The sequence below is a fragment of the Panthera uncia genome, chromosome F1 (assembly GCF_023721935.1).
Source record: "Panthera uncia isolate 11264 chromosome F1, Puncia_PCG_1.0, whole genome shotgun sequence".
NCBI classification, from domain to species: Eukaryota; Metazoa; Chordata; class Mammalia; order Carnivora; family Felidae; genus Panthera; species Panthera uncia.
Window position 1 is genome coordinate 30804130 of NC_064813.1, and position 23981 is coordinate 30828110.

The 23981-nt window shown below is 41.1% G+C and overlaps 1 long non-coding RNA gene across 2 annotated transcripts in view; it reads left to right on the forward strand.

The window, feature by feature from the left end:
* The first annotated feature begins 6074 nt into the window (after nt 1–6074).
* The window catches only part of LOC125925307 (uncharacterized), a 30405-nt gene continuing 12498 nt past the window's right edge, over nt 6075–23981 (forward strand). Inside the window, exon 1 of one of the 2 annotated variants that reach the window (XR_007458778.1) lies at nt 6075–6962. This is a non-coding gene — a long non-coding RNA (uncharacterized LOC125925307). The remainder of the gene's footprint in view (nt 6963–23981) is intronic. The other variant, XR_007458777.1, reaches the window with a different exon arrangement.

Below are 23981 nucleotides of genomic sequence, written 5' to 3' on the forward strand. Positions count from 1 at the left end.
GAGACAATTTATCATAGTTACAGGAGTGTCCCATGCACTGAGTTTAGAGACCCTGGCCTCCTTCCTCACATATGCAGGTAGTTCCCCCTTCCCCCGCCCATCAAGACACCCTGTTTCAAATATCCCCAAGGGAGGCAGAATGCCCCCCCATGGGAAACCATAAAAGGCTAACCAGTGAGAACTCCTCCAGCCTCTCCCACATGATCCAAATGCTACATCTGGTCTCCTCCTTTTACATAGACTGTTACCACAGACTCTTCCTGTTTTGTTCAAATTTTAGTTTCATCCTTAAGTCCAGGAAACATGCTTCCATGCTGCATGGTCACATAGGAAGTCTAAAGGTGTGATTTCTAAGACTTCTAACCATTGATAGGACCAGGTAGACAGGAGCTCCTCTGATCGTTTGGGAAGATTGTTCTGCTCAGGAAAGCAGTGCAAATGTGGCCATCTGAATTGGTCATGGAAGCCCTTGGCTGTCTCTTTTGAAATATAAAGTAGAAATGGGTTTCTGGCAACCTAAAAGGGTTTAGAATCAGTGATTTTTATTAACGTGCAAATTTAAATATTCAAATAGAAAAACTGAGAATGGTTGCACTTATTTTTTTTTTCTAATGGTGACAATGTCTAAGACAATATTGAACAAAATTTATCAGGAATTTTTATAGCCTGAACCAAGAGTGACCTTCAATGGCACCTGCCCTGGGCTCTTGCATTAAGTTTTAAATTCCTCTGGAAAGTGATAGTGATGCAGCAGTATCTATTGATGAAGACATTGGGTCCTGAGTTTCTACACATTTTAAAAGTCATCGAGCTGAAAAAATTAGGTAGTATATTATGGTAGAATAATGATCCCCTAAAGATGTTCATGTCCTAATCCCCAGAACTTGTGAATATGTTACTTTACATGGAAAAGGGACTTTACAAGTATTATTAAGTTAGGAATCTTGAGACAAGGCGGGGGGGGGGGGGGGGTTATCTTGGATTCTACATGGACCAAATATACTCATAAGGGTCTTTAAAGGAGAAGGCAGGAGGATCAGAGTTAAAAGATATGATGACAGAAATATGGGTGACAGAAGTAGGGTTGGGGTTAGAGAAATTGGAAGATGCTATGTTGTTGGCTTTGAAAATGGAGGAAGAGGGGCGCCTGGGTGGCTCAGTCGGTTAAGTGTCCGACTTCAGCTCAGGTCACGATCTCACAGTCCGTGAGTTCGAGCCCTGTGTCAGGCTCTGGGCTGATGGCTCAGAGCCTGGAGCCTGCTTCGGATTCTGTGTCTCCCTCTCTGCCCCTCCCCCGTTCATGCTCTGTCTCTCTCTGTCTCAAAAATAAATAAACGTTAAAAAAAAAATTAAAAAAAAAAAAAAAGAAAATGGAGGAAGAGGTCACTAGCCAAGGAATGCAGACGGCCTCTAGCAGCTGGAAAAGGCAAAGAAACAGATTCTCCCCTAGATCATCCAGAAGGAGTATGAATCTACTGACACTTGTATCTATTCCATAAGACCTATTTTGGACTTAAGACCTCAAGAACTATAAGGTAATACATTTATCTTATTTTAAGCCACTAAGTTTGTGGTAATTTGTCATAGCAGCAATAAGAAATAAAGGTAGTGTATGTATATTAGTGTGAAACTATAATTTACACACTAACTTTGTGTATTTATTATTTTGCTCTCACTGGAGTTACATTACAGACTAACTTGTAATTAAATTTTATGAAAAAATGGCTAGACACTATAAAAGGTGATATAACTTTTTGTTTTATGCTCATGCAGTAATTCACATTGGATAAGTAAGTTAATGAAACATTGCTCTGCAGGTAAGGAGATGCTCAGGTTGAATATATGAAATACAGTGATGGATTTTCTTTAACTATACATATGATCTGACTTTGTATGTTGAGATACCAAGCTTTAGGGATAGATAATTCTTTAAGGGATTTGGCGGGCATCCAGACTTGCTCATGTGTTACCACAAGACCCAATCTGAACGAAAGGAGAGCACATGGTGAGTGAAACAACCTTGTATGAATTAAAGATGTCATTCTGAGTCCACCTGAGGTAACTATAGAGTGGCATTCACCACAGCAGCCGCCATTCTCCTCTCCTTACATTTCTCTCTTTTGTCCCACTTGGAGCCTGGTCACTCCTTCTTTTCTTCTTCCTCCCCTCTCCATTCTCTTTTTCCTGTTCTTCCTCAGCACAACCCCTTATTAGGCATATGACCTTGGGAGGTTGGATACCTCTTGGAGTCTCATTTTTCACATCTGTGAGATGGGACAACACATCCTTTATAAGGTCCTTGTGAGGATTACATGGGACAAAAACTAAAATGTATCTAGCACATTCTGTGTTCTGGCACTGTGCTAATTTAGCCCATGTAATCCTTACAAGCACCCCATGAACCAAAGGCTATTATTATCTCTTTAAAGATGGGGAAACTGAGGATAAGAGAATTGAGTGACTTCTGGTGAGTGGAGGAACCAGGACTGAACCCAGCTCTGGCTCAGGCAAAGTCTGTGCTCTTGGCCATGACATCAGCTCTACTGAGAATCAGCCCAGTCTCCCATCTGCGAGGATCTTCAAATTCAGCAGTATGCAAAGCCTTTAGCTCTGGAGTCAGACCGCCTGCTTTCAAATCCCAGACTCCACACTAAGACACTTAAACTTTCTGCCTTCTTTTCCTCATTTGCAAAATTATAAGAATAGTATTTCTTTTGGAGGGTTATTTTAAGATTAAATGAATTAATACAAGTAAAGCACTTTGAACTGTTTCTGCTCCTTATTTTAAGTGCTCAGGAAATATTAGCCGGTCATTTTATTCCCTTCCTATTTCTTACTTTCCTTCTTCTTTCCTTCCTTCTCTTTTCTCCTCCTTCTTTCTCTTCTTTCTTTTTCTCTCTCTCTAAGCCCAATTTGTGACCCTTAAAACCTTGATTAATCCCTTTCTTAACTCTTGGGCTTATACCAGTTCTCTTCATTGGCACCACATTTCTCTCCATCTTTCAAAGTCATTAGACATTTTTTCCCCTTCTGGTGATGCCTAAAACAAACACCACCTGCAGGAGACAGGAGTATCTGGAAGATAAAGAGATGTTTACCTGTAATCTCTTCTAAGGCTGCTATGGGGAAAGGAGGGAAGGTGGGAAAATAATTGAGGGTCAGAACAAGAAAGACAATTCCAACAATCACACAGGCCACGGAGAGAACGGGTGTGAGGTGCTTCCATTGGCTGCCGTGTGTCACATGCGCTGTCTGTTCTCTCGCTGGGGAGCCTGGTGGTGATTTCTGCTAAGGGCAGAGCTTGGACCCAATAGCTTGGAGATCTTTCTAGCTGAGATGTGGGGATTTTCTGAGAAGTCCTTGTGAGGGGCAGCGGTATGGCACAGAGAAAAGCGTCCTTGGTGAGTTTCCACTGCTCTGACCCAGCAAGCCGGGCATCACCACCTGCAGTTCTAGGGAAGCACATCCAAAGGAGGTAATAACATTCACTGTGTGCTTCTTCCTCTTCCTCCTCTCCTCCTCCTTCCTCTTCCCCTTCCTCTTCTCCTCCTCCCCTCCTTCTCCTTTTCCTTCCCCTTCTCTCCCACCCCCTCCTTTTCTTCCTCTTCTTCTTCTTCTTCTTCTTCTCCTTCTTTCTCTTCTCCTCCTCCTCCTCCTTCTCCTTTGCCTTCTTTTTAAATCAATGGATAATATAATTTTTACTTTTTTTTTTTCTAACTGGATTGTTTGAGTACCTCTGAGTGTGCAGGCAGCGAGCATGTTGGGGTAGGTCTGGTGAAAAAACTCCTGAGTCAGCAACTAACACATTTTTTTTTTTTTTTTTTTTACTGAACACCACTAGTGCTGGGGGTGGGGGCTTTAGCTGCTGAAGTGTTTTAAATTGTGTTTTCCCTCTCTTAATTACAACTTAGTGACAAGTCACATAAGGAGCACCCATTTGAAACAGAAGTTAATGAGCAGCAAAAAAACCCCACACACAATGATTTTGCATATTTGCTTCAGTATCTGCTTCTCTGCATCACTCAGTTGCATTCGTTAATAACTATTATTTTATAGAACATTCTAGTATCCACACTCCTATAAAATCCAACGTACAAAAGAGAAAAGATGGTGCTGATTCCATCCCAAGAGGTTTTTCGTTTATTGGAAGTCAAGACTGCTCTTGCCCACAGTATGGGATTTGTGGAGAAGGGCTTGCAAAAAGCAATCTGAAACTTGTCTTACATCATCGTTCAAAGCACAACACGAGTATTTTGTATGTATTAAAAAAAAAAAAAAGAGCTAATTTTGTGAAGTGTATAAATTAGGTTTTGAAAGCCCTTTTTGTCTATTTTTGGTGCTGGAACACAGGGCAATATTTCAACTTGTATTTTAAAACTATGTGTGTGTATATGTAACTATATGTGTCCACAAATTTTTCTTCTTGCTTAAATAAAAAAAAAATTCAGTTGAACAACATATGCCACTTGTTAAGCAATGGAACGATTTCTCAGTGATACATTGATTTCAAGTAAAAATATTGTTTCCTGTAAGTCACTTATTCCACGTAAAAGTGACAAAGTACCAGGGCCCAGTGCCAAATAAGATCCTGGTGGCAGGAGGGCTGAGAGTACATGCACCTGAATGTGAAAGGCTGCAGCAGGTCATAAGGCTGGTAGGGCCACAGGTGTGGGTTGTCCTGGGTTCTCAACTGTCCTGGTTCTTTTTTTTTTTTTAATGTTTATTTTTGAGAGAGAGCAAGACAGAGTGCGAACAGGAGAGGGGCAGAGAGAGAGACACACACACAGACTCTGAAGCAGGGTCCAGGCTCTGAGCTGTCAGCACAGAACCAGACTCGTGGCTCGAACTCACGAGCTGTGAGATCATGACCTGAGCCGAGGTTGGTTGCTTAACCACCTGAGCCACCCAGGCTCTCCGGTCCCGGTTCTTTTTCAGTAGCAGGAGCAGTGCCTCCGGGATAGTGGTTGGGAACAACTGTGCCTAGGGCACAGGCAGGAGGGCAAGTTGAGGAACAGTGTGGGCACCTTCTCCCCATCAGCACCCAGCATCACTCTGCATCCAACGTGGTGGTTCGCTCGTGGATTTCAGAGACACAAAAATGAAGGTTGGAGTCCTGTGACCTGTCCGTTTCCTGTCTTCATCACCCTGGGCACGCCACTTTGATCTGCTTGGTGTTAATGGGATTGTTGTGGGGATTAAAGGAATAGTGCATGTACAGTCCTTGGCACAGAGCCTGGTATTAAATCAATTTTCGGACATTATTATCAGACCTCACTGCGATCCCAAGAGGCAAATACTCTCCCTTGACCAACCACCAAATGAGGCTTAGTGAGAATAAGTTTTAATCTAGATTACTTCCTACACTAGATTAAGTATCTAGTCTGGGCCTACCTTCAAATAGGGGTCTCCAAAGCTCTAGATTTTTCCCTGAATGCCACACTTACACCTTGTAGGGGTTTTCCAAGATTTCTCTGTTCTCCTCTAAAGCCCAGATGGATTTAGTCATTCAACAAGTATTTACTGAGTGCTTATTAAACAGCAGACGCTGTTCTGAGTGCTGGCCCTGTAGCTGCGAGCGCAGACACAAATCTCTGCCCTTGTGGAGTTTACAGTCTAGCAGATAAGATAAAGAAGTACGATGTATATTATATTAGCTGATGATAGATTCTAAGGAGAAAAGAAATAGAGCAGGGATGAGCGCTATGGGCGTGTTTGTGTGTCTGTCAGAAGGAAGGAGTGTTGTCGTCAATATTTTAGATATAAAGGCCAGAAAACCTGAAAGAATGAAAAAGAGATTTGAGTAGAGAGCTAAATGGGGTGCAGGAGCAAGCCCCTCAGATTTCCGGGGGAGAAGCCTTCCAGGCAGAGGGAATAGCAGGGTAGGACCCTGAGGTGGGGGTTGCTCAGCTCTTGGAGGACATAAAAGCATGCCCTGGGGAGGGGGGGAATGGTCTGTGCACCTAGAATTATTTGATCAGTCTGAGAATCAGCTTTCTTCCCCCAAAACCTGTTTTTCTAACACTTGGACTTCCCTTTAAGGAGTTGCTGCCCCTTGGTTGGGTCACTAAAGCCTGGGGTTGAAGCAACCCTGAGGAACAAGGTTGGCTTAGTGGCCGTCTGATTTGTTGTGTAATAGCATTGACTTCCTAGGTGACTCAGCAAGGTTCTGTGCGTAAACGTCAACTCTGGGGATGATGAGCTCCAGCCCCAAGGCCTCTCAGGTCTGGAGGATTCCCCACCCCAGGACCAAGGAAGGGGCTATTTCTTCGAGGCTGACCTTGAGGTCGCTTTGCTGCCTGGACTCCTGGAGCTTTGAGCAAATGCTTTGCCCCTAAAGTAGACATCTTCCAGCTTGATTTTGCCTCCCTGGAAAAAAAGAGAGCCTGCTGAATGCGGTGGGTGAGTGAGAACATGGACTTTGGAACCTGAGAATTGGTTTAAGTGCTCGCTCTGGCATTTACGAGTTATGTAGCCTTGAGCAAGTGATTGACCTGCAAAATGAGGACATTCTTCCTGAAGTCTTAGGAGACTGAATTAAAGCGCAGTGATGTAGGAAGTGTGCCTTGCACAGTGCTGGCAATTGGTAGAACCTCAATGAACGGTCGTATGATTATTTTCATCCTCTTGAGCATTCCTGAACTAGCAAAACAGCCCCCCCTCCCAGCACTCTGTCCAATTCCTAATCCTTATCCAAATATTGATACAGTTGTGGCCCCTGTACATCCAGAATCACAACTGAAAAATGGGTGGCATGATCTCCATACGCAAAGTAAACTTGCACTGGGGGACTAGGCTGGGAGTAGGGGCGGAGCCACATCAGATCAGCTGGTTGAATTCAATCAACTTTTGATTCCCTGCCCTCATCTTTTGTAGAAGGAGTTGGATGTCTTTCCCATTTGACCTTAGAATGTGTTATTCTCCATGTGCCCTTCCTTAGGCTCCTCATTTACAGATGGATTCTGGTGAGTGGAAACCTGGTTTGAATATAGCAAGAGAGATCACGATTTCAGAAAAATCTACGTCGTGTGTGTTTTAAGAATGTCGATTCACTATGTCCTAACGGTCTGGTTTGTCATCCAGATTTTTAATATTTTGACATGTGTAATTTTGTGTTTGCAGAATTATCTCCTTTTTATCAGATACTTCTGTGGATTCCACGGAGTCAAGATCCAAAGGCTTTCCCCTAGAGTTTTACTTTCCCCATATATACAGGGTTTGTAGGGGTAGAGAGGCGGTCACTAGCCTGGGATTTAACTTTTCTTCGGGGAGACCCATGTGGGGCAGTGGAGGTCACTGAGTTAGTGCTAGTCAGCAATTAAAAGCCTCCAGACACAAGAATCTGCATTCCAGCTGCCATCCCCTCTGTCCTAAGGTGCCTCTCATCAGTGTGGCCAAAGACATCTACTCAGCTCTGGAAGTTTAAAAAATAAACTTATTCTTTTTTTTTTTTAATATTTATTTATTTTTGAGAGAGAGAGAGAGAGAGAGAGAGAGAGACAGAGTGTGAGCAGGGGCAGAGGAGGGTCAGAGAGAGGGAGACACAGAACTCATAGTGGGCTCCAGGCTCCAGGCTGTCAGCACAGAGCCCGACATGGGGCTCGAACGCAGGAACCATGAGATCATGACCTGAGCTGAGAGTCAGATGCTTAACCAACTGAGCCACCCAGGCATCCCAAAAATAAACTTATTCTTAATTATACAATTTATATCCAGATTCATTCTCCTAGTAAACAATTTAAATGATACTGACAAGGTTCAAGGACGTTTCCCTCTGTTTTCAAGATTTTGAAAAAATAGTGGATTTTGAATACCTCAAAGATTTTCACTTTCTATTGCTCTAATCCTATGGTTTTGTTCTTTGATCTAATCACCATCCCCTTATGATCTTCAGTTTGGTGTGTGTCATTCAAGACATTTTGCTGTGTGCACGTGTGTGTATGTACATATCTATGTGTTGATAACCTATGACTGTGTGTGTATATACACAGGTATTAAGTTAATATGAGTACTATATTTACATAGGTATTCAAGCCATATTCATATATATGTGTATGCATATATTACTAACATATAATTAATACCTTTATTAATTTATGCAGGATTATTTTCTGTGGAGATTGTTTCTCAACTGAATCAGTTTGCAACTTGCTTCTTTCTGCAGCAAGATGCAGTTCATAGAGATTTACTTCTCCATTTGGAGCTACTGCATAGTTTCTGCTAGTGATCAGTTTATTTGGTCAGGCTTCTGTTGATGAGTATTGAAGGAGGTCTAGTTTTCCCCTCTTGGAGACAATGCTGCAATGAATTATCTTCATGTTTTTTTTTTGTTTTTTTTTTAATTTTTTTTCAACGTTTTTTATTTATTTTTGGCACAGAGAGAGACAGAGCATGAACGGGGGAGGGGCAGAGAGAGAGGGAGACACAGAATCGGAAACAGGCTCCAGGCTCTGAGCCATCAGCCCAGAGCCTGACGCGGGGCTCGAACTCACGGACCGCGAGATCGTGACCTGGCTGAAGTCGGACGCTTAGCCGACTGCGCCACCCAGGCGCCCCCATGGTTTTTTTTTTTTAATGTTTATTTTGAGAGAGACAGAGACAGTGCAAGTGGGGGAGAGGCAGAGAGAGAGATAGAATCCCAAGCAGGCCTCACGCTACCAGCGCAGAGCCAGACGCAGGGCTTGAACCCATGAAACTGTGAGATCATGAGCTGGAACCAAGAGTCGGATGCTCAACTGACTGAGCCACCCAGGTGCTCCTGCAATGAATTGTCTTTAATCGCATTTCCTTAAGCACATGCGTCTGCCTTTCTAGAAGGCTGATTTTAAGAAGTGTCATGGGGGGTATATACAGTTTAAACTTATTAGATACTGCTGAATTGCCCTTCAAAGGGCCAATTTAAATTCCCACTGACAGTGCATGAGAGTACTTGAAAAGTTTTCATATTATTAAACTAAGATTCTTGCCAAAACTTTGTGGTACTTCCAATTTGGCTTTAATTTGCATACATTTGAAAACCAGTAGATTGGAGTGTCTTTTCATGTCTTTATTGGCCACTGATATTTCCTCTTTAGTGAATTTCTTTTTCAAATTCTTTCCGTAGTTTTCTCATTTGGGTTGGTTATCTCTTTTGCATGAATTTGTAAGAGTTTTTAAAATATATTCTTTTTGGGATGAGCACTGGGTGTTGTGTGGAAACCAATTTGACAATAAATTTCATATATTGAAAAAAAAATTAAAAAGTAAAATAAAATATATTCTTTTTGGGGGCGCCTGGGTGGCTCAGTTGGTTAAGCGGCTGACTTTGGCTCAGGTCATGATCTCACAGTCGGTGAGTTTCAGCCCCGCAACAGGCTCTGTGCTGATGGCTCAGAGCCTGGAGCCTGTTTCAGATTCTGTGTCTCCCTCTCTCTCTGCTCCTCCCTGCTCACACTCTGTCTGTCTGTCTCTCTCTCTCACAAATAAACATCAAAAAAAATTTAAAAATAAATAAATAAAATAAAATATATTCTTTTTTTAAAAAAAGTATATTCTTGATATTATTTGTTTCTCCTAGGCTATTGCTTATTCTTAAATTTTGATATTCTTGTGGTATCTCTTCGTACACAAAGCATTTATATTTTTGAAGCAGACAAATTACATTTTCTCTTTATAGTTTTTGCTTTTTAAATCTAGTTTCAGTAGACATTCCAAGCCCCATGTAATGAAAATTTGTTATCATGTTTTATTTTAATATATATGCATATAATTCACACATACATACACATATGTAATTCACATGGAATTTATTTTCAGGTATAAAATGTATTTTTTTAAATGGATAGGGTTCAAATATACATATTATACACATATTCAATTTATATATATTCAATTTTGATTGAGTATTTTAAAGCAACTCACAGATACATTACTCATTATTATATATTATTTTTTAAAGACTCATCAGTTCAAAATTTAAATAGAAGTATTTATATATTCCTACCTCACAAGGCTTCTTAAAAAAACATAACAACATAGAATAATCATACCTGACAAAATTAGGAAAAATGTCTCATATGTCATCTAATACCCAGTTTAGGTTAAATTTTCCTTGATTGTTTAAAGATATATTTTCATGTTTGAACTGGGATCTAAACAGATTGGTGGGTGTGTTTCTTGATTTTCTTCTAACCTGTAGGAGTTCTGTCTTCCCTCACCATTTTTATTTTTTATGAGTGGTAAGGAGATATTTTATGTGTGATATTCTTGGCTTCTATATTTTTTATTTATTCATATCACAATACAGATTGCTAGGGTTTTTTGTTTGTGTGTTGGTTTTGTTTTTGAGGTCTTGACTTTTCTTTAAAGGCTTAAGTTTTTTGTGTGTTTTAAAAAAAATTTTTTTAATGTTTATTTTTGAGAGAGAGACAGAGTGAGCAGGGGAGGGGCAGAGAGAGGGAGACACAGAATCCAAAGCAGTCTCCAGGGTCCAAGCTGTCAGCACAGAGCCTGATGCGGGGCTCAAACTCACCGAGTGTGAGATCATGACCTAAGCCAAAGTCGGACACTTAACCGACTGAGCCACCCAGGCGCCCCGTTAAAGACTTAACTTTTTAAGTTTTAGGTTCACAGCAAGTTAAGAGGAATGTGCAGATTCCTCGTCTACTCCCCACCCCCAAGGCACAGCCTCCCGCATTATCAACACCTCACCCCAGAGTACATTTGTTACCATCAGTGAATGTATATTGAAAGATTATAATTACCCACAGTCCATAGTTGACCTTAGGGTTCATTCTTGGTGTTGTACATTTTATGGGTTTGGACAAATATATAATGCCATGTATCCATCATTATCCCTTCACTTTTTCATGCGATTAATTTAGTAAAAAAACTGATCATTTGTCCTGAAGAGTTACCCGTATTCAACGTGTGTGTCTGCCTCCTCACAATGTCATTTAATGTCTCCAGTATTTCCTGAAAAACGGTAGCTAAAGTCTTCATTAGATTCAGGTTCAAATGTTTTGGCATGTATACCATGACATTTTTTTTTTAAATGCTTATTTATTTATTTTGACAACGGGCCGGGGGGCAGAGAGACAGGGAGAGAGAGAATCCCAAGCATTCTCCACACTCAGAGTGGACCCTGACGCGGGGCTGGACCTCACCACTGTGAGATCCTGACTTGAGCCGAATCAAGAGTCAGAGGCTTAACTGACTGAGCCCCCCAGGCACTTCTATCATGACATTAAAAAAATTTTTTTTAATGTTTATTTATTTATTTTTGAAAGAGAAAGCGAGAGAGACAGAGCATGAGCAGAGGAGGGGCAGAGAGAGAGGGAGACCCAGAATCCAAAGCAGGCTCCAGGCTCTGAGCTGTCAGCATTGAGCCTGACGTAGGGCTTGAACCCACGAACTGTGAGATCATGAGCTGAGCCAAAGTCGGACGCTTAACCAACTGAGCCACCCAGGCTCCCCTATCATGACATTTTTTTAATGGGGTAACTGGTGTATATGAAAGGAAGTGGGTTTTCTGTTTTGCTTTCTTTATATCCTAATTTTGTATTTGACTATCTTGCTAAGTTCTGTGAGCAGTTATAATAGTCTGTCAATTAATTTTTTTATATTCTTTAGACAAATGACTATATTATCTGTTAATAATGGCATATTTTTCTTTTCCAGCATTTATACATTTTATATATTTACTGCATTGGTCAGAGCATCCTATAAAATGTTGAAATGTGGGGCACCTGGGTGACTCAGTTGGTTAAGTGTCCGAGTCTTGGTTTTGGCTCAGGTCATGACCTCTTCCTGAGTTCGAGCCCTGCATTGGGCTCCACTCTTGATGGTGCAGAGCCTGCTTAGGATGCTCTCTTTCTCTCTCTCTCTCTCTCTCTGTCCCACTCCAGCTCATGCTCTTTCTCTCTCTCTCAAAATAAATAAATAAACTTTAAAAATAAATAATTAAATAAAATGTTGAAGCAGAGGTAATACTTAGTCTTTACTGACTTTAGTGGGATTGCTTTAGTGCTTTACAAAAATGTGCCACCTTTGTTAAGTATTTTGGTTAATGCCTTTTAACAAGTTTATGAAGTTTTGTTAGTTTTCTAGGAGTTTGTTAAAAAATCATGAATGGACTTGAATTTATCAAAGGCTATTGTTTATTGTCTATTGAAGTGGTCATCTGATTTTCTTCTTTAATTTTATTAATATAGGAAATTATACTAACAGATTCTGTATGTGAACTACCTTTGAGTTCTCAGTTCAATCCTCACATGGTCTTCTAATACAGTGCTGATCACAATGTTGGTTTCCCAACATTTTCTTTAAGATTTTTGCATCTATCTCATAAGTTATATTGGCCTTTAAATTTCTTTTCTTGTGATATCCTGTTTGGTTTAAGAATCAAAGTTAAGCTAGCATCTTAAAATGAGTGAGTGGTTTTCCACCATTTTTCCAAGCTGTGGAAGAGGTTATATCAGGAATATTCATCTCTTGAAGTTCTGCTAGAGTTGTCCCTCATAATTATTAAATATATTTTCTATCTATAGTCATATGTCTTTCATTTTTCTTAATGTTTAGTTTAATTGTTCTTTTTCTCTTTCATTATATTTGCCAAAATATCCATTACATTGAGCTTTGCAAATAGATCATTTAGTTTTAGACACAAGTGCAAATTTGTTTTTAAATTATTAATTTTTAGTTTCAATCTTATTTTATTCCTTTTTTCTATTTCAATTGAGTTTACTTTGTTTCTCTTTTATTAGCTTAGTTTTTTTTTTAAGTTTAACTCATTTGTTTTTGAACTTTATAATTATTTAATGTGTATTTAAGATTATAAATGTTCTGACTGCTGGTTTGGCTGAATCCTTGAAGATTTCAATATGCACTACTCTTATTCTGTATCATTTCCACGTTATATGTTACCACTATTTTGACTTCCTGTTTAATCCGAAGGTAAGTAGAATTGGGGAAGCTATATTTTTGTATGGTTTCAGATTTATTTTATTATAGTTACTGAATGAGACTGTATGAAGTCAACATTTTAGAATTTGCTGAAATTTCTTTTGTGGTCATGATCATGAAATTATCAAGTTCTGCAAATTTCATGTGTATTCCATTTGTTTGTTGAGAGAAATTTATTGAGTTGTGTTATTAAAACCCTCCCCATACCTGTAATTACTTTTTGTCTGCTTGATTAGTCATTTTATGAAAGAAATGTGTAAAACTCTCCCACTATCACAAATATTTGTCACTTTCAGTTTTACTTTATATATTTCAATCTTGTGTTTTAAGCATATCAATAATCATCATTATATCTTCTTGAGAGATGGCTCCTTTTATTAATATAAAACATTTCTTTTTATCACTTTTAATGCTTTGAATTCTAGGTAGTCTGACATTTATGTTGTTACAACTACTTTCATCCTCTTTATATTTGCTTGATATATCTTCTTCTATTTCTTTATTTTTTCATTTCCCTGTGTCATTTTTTTTAAGTGCATCTCTAGTTTGAAGTCTATGGCTAGATACTTTCTAAAAATCCAGCTCTAGATTCCTTTTTTTAATGGGCAAATTTAACCTGTTCATATTTATTGAGACTACTGATGTATTTACAGTTAGGCATGCCATTTTGTGTATGTTTTATATTTCCATACATTATAGTTTTGCTTTTGCTTTCTGCTTTTTGTTCCATTTAATTTCCTTTACTTGTTAGAAAGTTTTACCTTCTACTTATATTTTTGTAGGTACTTCAGTCCCTTTAAATATTTAACACATAATATTAAGCATACTTAAAAATATTTTTTTCAACGTTTATTTATTTTTGAGAGAGAAAGACAGAGCATGAGCAAGGGAGGGGCAGATAGTGAGGGAGACACAGTATCTGAAGCAGGCTCCAGGCTCTGAGCTGTCAGCACAGAGCTGGACACGGGGCTCAAACTCACGAACCGTGAGATCATGATCTGAGCCAAAGGTGGGCACTCAATCGACTGAGCCACCCACGCGCCCCAGCATATTTTTTTTTTAACCATGGCTAGAGTTCAATCTTTTTAATTGAAATACAGTTGACATAAAATATTACATTAGTTTCAGGTGTACATCATAGTGATTTGACAATTATATACATTACAAAATACTCACTGTGATAAGTGTAGTTACCATCCATCACCATACAGAGTTATTACATTATTTTTAAAAAAATTTTTAATGTTTATTTTTGAGAGAGAGAGACAGAGATAGAGTGTGAGCAGGGGAGGGGCAGAGAGAGAGGAAGACACAGACTCTGAAACAGGCTCCAGGCTCCAAGCTGTCAGCACAGAGCCCAACATAGGGCTCCAACTCAGGAACTGCGAGATCATGACCTGAGCTGTTGTCGGTTTAACCTACTGAGCCACCCAGGCGCCCTGAGTTACCACCACATTATTGACTGTATTCCCTATGCTGTACTTTTCATTCCCATACAGTTCAATTTGTCTCTAGTAAGTCCCTTGAACAGGAAACTTAGCACGTCTTTACTTTTCTCCTCTCTCATTCCACTGCACAACCATCCATGCTAATATTTTTTACAGTGTATTTCTTTATTTTGATAAAATATATATACCATAAATTTTACCATTTAACCGTTTTAAATGTGCAATTCAGCAGCATTAAGTACATTCACGTTGTTATGCAACTATCACTACTCTCCATTTCCAGAAATTTTTCATCATTCCAAACAAAAACTCTGTACCCGTAAGACCATAATTCCTCTTCACCATTTTCCTCCAGATCTTGGTAACCTCTATTATATTTTCTGTCTGCATGTATTTACATATTCTAGGTCCCTTATATACATGGAATCATATAGTATGTTCTTTTGTGTCTGGCTTATCTCACTTAGCATTATGTTTTCCAGACTCATCTGTGTTGTAACAGATATCAGAATTTCACTTTTTTAAAGGCTAAATAATATTCCATTGTATGAATATACCACATTTTGTTTATCTACTTCTTTGTTCATGAACATTTGGGTCATTTTCACCTTTTGTCTGTTGTGAATAATGCTGCTATGAATATTGATGTGCAAGTATATGTTTGAGTCTCTGATTTCAGTACTTTGGTGTACACACCTAGAAGTAAAATTGCAGGATCATGGTAATTTTGTGTTTAATCACCAAAATTGGGGAAATCACCAAAATATTTCCCATAGTGGTTGCACCATTTTACATTCTCACTAGCAATCCTCCAGGATATCAGGTTCTCCATACAATCCCCAACACTTGGTATTTTCCATTGTTTTGATGATGTCCATCCTAACGGATATGAAGCAGTATCTCATTGTGATTTTGATTTGCATTTCCCTAGTGGCTAGTGATAGTGAGCATCTTTTCATGTGCATATTGGAATTGGCATATCTTTTTTGGAGAAACGCCTATTGCAGTCCTTTGCCATTTTTCATTTGTTTGTATTTTTGTTGTTGAGTTCTAGGAATTTGTATATATATGATTTTCTCCTATTTCATGGTTGCCTTTTACTCTTGATAAGTGTCCTTTGATGCACAAAAGTTTTTAATTTTGATGAAATCCAAGTTATCTATTTTTCCTCTTGGTGCCTGTGCTTTTACTGTCTATCCAACAAATCATCACCAAATTCAGTGTCATGAGGGTTTTCCCCTATGTTTTCTTCTCTACTAATTTTGGTTTTCACATTTAAGTCTTTGATTCATTTTGAGTTAATTTTTGTATAGGATGTGAGAAAAGGGTCCAATTTCATTCTTTTGCATGTGGATAGCCAGTTTTCCTAATACTATTTGTGGAAAAGACTGTCCTTTCCCCACTGAATAATGCTATGGCCTGAATTGTGGTCCCCCACTTCATATGTTGAAGTCCTAACACCCAGTACCTCAGAAAGTGAAAATATGTGGACAAAGGACCCTTATGTATTCTTTATTTTTATAAATATTTTTATGTTTGTTTATTTATTATTATTTATTAATTTATTATTTATTTATTTATTTATTTTTGAAAGAGAGAGAGAGTACAAGTAGGGGAGGGGCAGAGAGAGGGACACAGAATGTGAAACAGGCTCCAAGCTCTGCACTATCAGCACAGAGTCCAACGTGGGACTCAAACCCTCAAACCCATGAACCATGAGATCATGACTTGAGTTGAAGTTGGACACTTAGCCAACTGAGCCATCCAGGTGCCCCTGGACAAAGGAACTTTAAAGAGGTAATTTAAGTTAAATGAGGTCATATGTATGGACCTTAGTCTGTAAGACTGCGTTTGGAGGTAGGGTCTTCAAAGAAATGATCTAGTTGAAATAAGGCTAATAGGGTGAGTCCTTAATCAATATAACGGATCAGATGTCCTCATAAGAAGAAAAAGAGACATTAGGAATATGTTCTCAACAGAGAGAAGGCCATTTGAGAAGATAACAAGGAGATAGCCACTTGTAGGCCAAGACAGAAGACTTAGGAGAAATCAAACCAAATTTAGTAATATTAAATTTTCCTATCCATAAACATGGGATGTCTTCCCATACCATCACCAAGGGTAACTATTCATGTTACCAGGCATAATTACCAAACTTATCAAGAGCTTAGTTCTAGAAATTTTTTTTATTTTGGTTTTTGTTTCACTGTAAACGTTTATATACACTTAAATATATATATAAAATACACAAAATACACATATATATGTACATGTACTTTTGGTGTGTACACACACATAAACACATGTATTTCACCTCACTACTTTTTTTTAAATATCTATTTATTTTTGAGAGACAAAGTGTGAGTGGGGGAGGGGCCGAGAGAGATAGAGACAGAATCTGAAGCAGGCTCCAGGCTCTGAGTTGTCAGCACAGAGCCCAACGTGGAGCTCGAACCCACAAACTGTGAGATCATGACCTGAGCCGAAGTCAGAGGCTTAACCAACTGAGCAACCTAGGCACCCCTTACCTCACTACTTTTTGAAACTCATTTGTCATGGATTCATATTTCTTCTTGTTGGAATATATCTGTAATTGTTTTAGAGAGAGTCTACTTTGGCTGGACATGGAATTTTAGCTTCTGTTATTTCCCCTTAACATTTATAGAGGTATTGCTTGTCTTATATCCAATGTAGCTGGTGAGGGCTCATGTCAATCTGAGTTTCTTTCCTTTGTAGGTAATCCTTTTTTCTCTCTGGAAGGATTTAAGATTTTCTCTTTGGTGCTCTGAAATTTTGCTACCATGTATCTAGATAGAGTTGGCTGAGAGAAGAGGGTCAGGGCACAGGGTACAGAGGGGTTCAAGCCCCTATATGTCTTAGCTGCTTTCAGTATCCACCTCCTCTGAGGGTGGGGTCCTCTTGGTAGCACCCTTTCCTTTTTGAGAACAATGACCTTCTCCATAATCTCGTGTGCTTTCTGCCTTTTAGGGACTCCACACAATTTCTGGCCCAGAAGAGTTTCCTCCTCTTGTTTCTGAGTTTGATTATAGATTTATTTCATTTTTATTTTTTAATTTTATTATTATTAATATTATTTTTGAGAGACAGAGAGCAGGGGAAAGGGGCAGAGGGAGAGAGAATCTTAAGCAGCCTCCATGCTCAGCATAGAGCCAGATGCAGGACTCAATCTCACCACCCTGGGATCACGACCTGAGCCAAAATCAAGAGTCGGACGCTCAACCGACTGAGCCACCCAGGTGCCCCAAATTTATTTCATTTTTAAATTGTATTTTTCAAATATAAAAGCTAAAGCAATAAAACTTTTGGAAGAGAACATAAACTATCTTTACCATCTTAGGCTAAGTAAAGATTTCTTAAATAAGACACAAAAAGCATAAACTAAAAAAATTGATAAATTTTACTCCATCAAAATGAAAATCTTTTGTTCTTTGGAAGACATTCTCAAAAAAATGAAAAAACAAGCCACAGACAAGGAGAAGATATTTGCAAAACAAATACCCGATAAAGGACTTATGAGCAGAATATGTAAAGAACTCTTAAAATACAATAATTAGAATCAAAGAGCCCCCCTTTTTTTAAAAATGGGGAAAAGACATGAGCAGACCCTTCATCAGAGGAGTATGAATGGCAAAGGGACATGTGAAAAGATGTCCAACATCATTGGAATTAGGGAAACACAAGTTAGAACTACAGTGAGGTACCCCTACACATTGGCTGAAATGGCTAAAATTAAAAAGTGCTGGTGACAGTCTAGAGCAACTGGACTTCTCCTTCACTGCTGATAAGAATGCAAAATTGTACAGTCACTTTGAAAAACAGTTTGGCAATTTTTTTAGTTTTTTTTTTTTTTATGTTTATTTATTTTTGAGAGACAGAGAGAGACAGAGCCTGAGCAGGGGAGGGGAAGAGAGGGAGAGGGAGGCACAGAATCCCAAGCAGGCTCCAGGCTCTGAGCTGTCAGCACAGAGCCCGATGCGGGGCTCGAACCCATGAGCCGTGAGATCATGACCTGAGCCGAAGTTGGATGCCCAATCAACTGAGCCACCCAGACACCCCGACAGTTTGGCGATTTTTAATATTCATACAACCAGCAGCCCTACCCTAGGGTGGTCTCCCAGGAGAAATCAAAATTTATGTTCGTGCAAGATCTGTGTGTGAATGTTTATAGCTGTCTTATAAGTAAGTGTCCAAGGCTGGAAGCAGGCAGTTGGCGAATAGATGGACAAGTTCCGACACGTTCGTGTGGTGGGCTACTTCTCAGAAATCAAAAAAGAGCTTCTGACTCACACAACACAGAGGAATCTCACACACATTAAGCCAGATACAGAAGGTTCACATTGTCTAATTCCCATCAAATGACATTTTGGAAAAGCCAAGCTGAGAGGACAAACATCAGATTTGTGGTTGCCAGTGGCTGAGGGTTGGAGGAAGGGGAGGACCGTAAAGAGCACCGCAGGACTTTGGCGGGGGGGAGGGGGGGGACATGAATGTTTTACATCTTGATTGTGGTGGTGATAACGTACCTGCATGCACTTGTCAGAAGGTCGCAAACTATACGCTTTGAGAAGTGTCATTTTTCTATGCAAATGATGCCTCAATACATACTGACGTTTAAAAAAAGTTCGGTGTTTTTTTCTGTGATTGTTAGAACTTGAGCCAAAAGGGAGAGTGGTAGCTTGTGCTCAGTTGGTCATCTTGAAATGACAGTCAGCCCACGAGTTTTAAGCAGCACAAACATCAGCATCCACGTCAGAGCTACCTGGGTCAGTGCTGCTTTCTGTTGGTGGTTGTCTGGACCAGGGTGACCAGCCGCCCTGGTTTGCCCAGAACTGAAAAGGTGTTTCTTGGGACATGAGACTTGAGTGCTAACACTGAAAGGCCTGCCTGGGCAAAGGGGGAGGAGTTGGTCACCCAGCCAAGGCCTGTTTTTCATTCCTTTTTAAATCCACCTATGGTACCGGGCAGGGGAAGAGGCCCAAACTCGTTGACTGATGTGTTGTTGAAGAGGTGTTCAACAGGCTAGTGACCAGGTCCAGGTGCCATACAAGCTGTGTGGCCCTCAAGGTCATCATGAGTCAGAACCGACCTTGGCAAACCCCAAATTCCTGCATCCTGCTAGAGAACCATTGCCCCCAACAGGCTCAGTCTGGGGGTCCCGTGTCAGCCCCAAGACATTTCCTCTGTTGGCATATAACCCAACCTCTTAGCAGTTCAGTTTCTCCATTTATTAACTCAAGCTGGAGTTAAGAGTTAAGTTTGCTGCATGTTCGTTAGTCTTTGCAAAAGCCGTGGGAGGAATGTACTGTTACCCTTGTTTTACAGAAGTAGTTACAGAGGCTCCGGGAAGCTAAGTACCTTGCCCAGAGCCACACAGTTATACAAGGCAAGTTGGGATCTGAACCCCTGCCCTGCTTGTTCTAAGCTCAGATACTGAGGCACTTTCCATAATACCAGGCTAACATTCGGAAGTGGACAGAAGGCACTCAAGCGTCAGTTTTCTGTCTCACCTTCCTCCAAAAGGGAAGGAAACTTTTCTCCCCACAGGTGACTCTATCAATCAATAATTATGGTTCACTGTATTTAGACTTTCCTGAGAACTAGGGAAAGAGGAACTTTCCTGGGGGCAGGAGAGAGGGGAAATGGTGGATGGTCTCCTGCTCCCGCCGGGGCAGGAGACAGAGGGTCCCGAAGAGGGGTTGCTCTTGGTCTGCGAGGGCTGATTCTCTAGTCTGGCCCGTGATCTTTCAGGAAGCTCTCTCCTCTCTGGTTCCCCTCTGCCACCAACAACCGTGCATTTGCAGGATGCCTCTGACCCGGGATTGGCCTGTGACCTGTGGTTAGTGACAAAGCAAACTTGGCTACACAGGCTCAGCCTGGCGCTCTCCCTAAGGCCCTGTGGCCTCATTAGGTGGTATGTGCCTGGCAGGCACTAGAGCAGGACATGGGAGGTCAGCAGCTGGCAAGAATCCTGCAACCCAGCACACGAGAAGGTAGGAAAGAATCCCAAACTCCTGAGTGCCTGGGGAGGGAACATTCTGCCTTGCTGGCTGTGATTTTCCTCCCCTCTTCCTTGGCAAAGTGAAGGAATTAGGTGCATCTCGGCAGCAAAGTCAAAATTAATTTTGCTTCCCTCTGCAATGAGAGTCCAGCTGAGCTGGACAGGGAGGGGCCCTAGAAAGGTATTTCCACCTTGGCCTGACATTAGGTTAGTAGAAACGGACTTTTTGTTCTTACTGGTAGGTTATTAAAACCCTCAAGGAATGTGCAGAAGGCAAATTTAGTTTGAGGAGCCCAGCAGGCCAGGGAAATGCTGAATAAATAGTGCAGCTGTTTGGGTGACTGCAGTGTTGGTGACAGGGAGCATTTGAGTGAGGGCTGCCCCAGGGCCACGCCTCACGGCAAAGGGGGGGCGGGGGGGTGCTCCACCCTGAGAGGGTCTGCAGGCTGCTTCTGCTCAGCCCCAGTCCCTTCCCACAGTTCCTCCCCTACTCTCTGGGGGCCTGAGAAGCTCACTAGCCTCTTGTCCTTGGACTTGATCTCCACTGAAATCTCTCCGGGTTGAGTGCAGGAGGAAAAGGGAAGTTGATGCGGGGTGACAAGGGAGGTGGGAGAATGCCACATCCACTACGTTCTGATAATCTCTGGAGCAGTGAGCCTTTGTAGGCCCCTCCAGTGCAGGAGGGCCTGTTGCTTGTAAAGGGTTTTACTGAGCTGCTGACTCAGAGGTACAGGGTTGATTGCCCATAATCACAGCCCCGTGTGGTATTGCGTCTTGTCCAAATGCAGAGATCTCTTTAGCCCCACATTCCCCTTGCCCCTTCTAAGTTAGAGTAGCATCTTCTAAAATGCAAATCCCCCTATCTCCCTACGCTCAATTCCACAAAGGCAAGAATCACCTTTCTAGAGGAAGTGTTCTCCCACTTGGAACCCAGGGGAGCTTTTCCAAGCACAACTATGATCATGTCAGCCCTCCCCCAGATCTTTAGCAAGACCTAAAAGCCCTGCTGATCTGGCTCCTGCCCACCTCTCAGCCCCACCTAACAGCCATGACCTCCACACCTACTCATTCAATTAATGCAACAAATAGTATTGAATGCCTACTGTGTGTTAGGCATGGATATATGCATTGAGGATACTCACGTGACCCAAATAAAGTCCCTGCTTTTGTGGCATTTATATTCTAGAGTCAGGAAAAATTTATAGCAAGTTGGCTGGCAATAAAGCATTAAGGAGAAAAACAGAACAGGGAGGGGAAAAGGGGGTCCTACTTCAAAAGGATGATCAAGGCGGGGTGCCTGGGTGGCTCAGTTGGTTAAGCGTTGGACTTTGGCTCAGGTCATGATCTCACTGTTCATGAGTTCAAGCCCCACGTCAGGCTCTGTGCTGACAGCTCAGAGCCTGGAGCTTGCTTCAGATTCTGTGTCCCCCCCCCATCCCTCCCCTGCTTGTGCTATCTCTCTCTCTCAAAAATAAATAAACATTTCAACAATAGCCAAACTATGGAAAGAGCTTAAATGTCTATCAACCGATGAATGGACAAAGAAATTGTGGTTTATATACACAATGGAATACTACTTGGCAATGAGAAAGAATGAAATATGGCCTTTTGTAGCAACGTGGATGGAACTGGAGAGTGTTATGCTAAGTGAAATAAGTCACACAGAGAAAGACAGATACCATATGTTTTCATTCTTATGTGGATCCTGAGAAACTTAATAGAAGACCATGGGGGAAGGGAAGGAAAAAAAAAGAGAGGGAGGGAGCCAAACCATAAGAGACTCTTAAAAACTGAGAATAAACTGAGGGTTGATGGGGGTAGGAGGGAGGGGAGGGTGGGTGACGGGCATTGAGGAGGGCACCTGTTGGGATGAGCACTGGGTGTTGTATGGAAACCAATTTGACAATAAATTTCATATAAATAAATAAACACTAAAAAAAAAAAAAAAAAAAAGAAAAGAGAAGAAAGGCCTTGAAGGAAGGATGGCCAGGATTTTAAAAGGATGGTCAAGGAAAGTCTCACTTACAATGTGTCATTGTAACAAAGGCCTAAAAAGAAGGCAAGCCAGACATATGAGGCAAGCACATGCCAGGCAGAGACCAGCACATACAAAGGCCCGGAGGTGGGAGCATGCTTTCCATGCTCAAGAACAAGGAGGACAGTGTGGCTGCAACAGAAGGGGATAGAAGACGGGATCAAAGAAGAACCCAGGCATTTGCACTTTGGTTCTTATTCTGAGTGAGATGGCAGGTTTTGAGCTGAGAAATGGCATGACTTTGACTTAGGTTTTAAATGGATCCCCGCCTGCTTTTTTGACAATAAAATGAAGGAGGGAAGGGACAAGATTGGGGAGACCAGTTAGGAAGCTCTTGTCAGAATCCAGGAGAGGGATGAGGGAGGCTTGAACACAGTCCCTGTGGTGGAGGTGCTGAGTGGTGGCCAGAATCTAGATGCTTGGCAGGGCTTTCAGGACTGGGTGTGACGGGAACTGAGGAGTCAGAGATGACTCCAAGCTTTTGGCCCAAACAACTGGAAAGATGGATTGACACGTACAGAGATGAGAAGACTATAGGAGAGCAGGCTTTGCAGGTAAGAGCAGGAGTTTGGTGTTGAACATGTTAAATTTGAGATAAATATTAAACCTCCCAGAGATGGTATCAAATAGGCATTTGGATGTTCAAGTACGGAATTCAGGAAACAGATCTAGCTGGAAATGTGTATTTAAGAGTCATCAGCTATAGGAGGTGTTTAAAACCATGAGCATGGCTGAGAATTGTCCTTATTTAAATTCGGGACCACCCACCTCAATGGGCTCTTAAAGAGACCAAGGAGTCCAAGGACAGAGGCCTGGGGCACTTCAATGATTTGGGGTCAGGAAGATGAAAAAGAGTCAGCAAAGGACACAGAGAAGGAGCAGCCAGTGAGGTAGGAGGAAAAACCAGGAGAGGGTGGGGTCCTGGACGCCAGGGGAAGAAAATGTTTCAAGGAACATGTGACCAGCTCAGTTAAAAAGTCCGGAGGGGCCAAGTGAGATGGGAATTGGGTATGTTCAATTCATACCCAGTTCAAGTTCAATGAGAATCAATGTGTTGGCCAGTAATTGGTCACCTTGAGGTGATGTGTTCTGTGGAGAAGTAAGAGGAAAAGACTGATGGAAGTGGGGTGAAGAGAGAATGGAGGATAGGAATTGAAGACAGTGAGTACAGGTACTCTTTTGAAGAGTTTTGCTGTAAAGAAGTATAGAAATGGGGTCAGTAGCTGGTATGGGACATGGAATTAGGAGAGGACTATTTTGTTTTTAAGGTTTTATTTATTTATTTATTTATTTATTTTGAGAGAGAAGAAAGAGAGAGAGACAAAGCCAGGGAGGGGCAGAGAGAGGGAGAGAATCTCAAGCAGGCTTGGTGCTGTCATCACAGAGCCCGACGTGAGGCTCAAACTTGCTAACCGTGAGATCATGACCTGAGCTGGAATCAACCAACTGAGCCACCCAGGCACCCCGAAGACTATTTTTGAAAGATAAGGGAAATAGCATTATGTCCGTAGGCTAATGGGAGTGACATGATAGAGGGTGA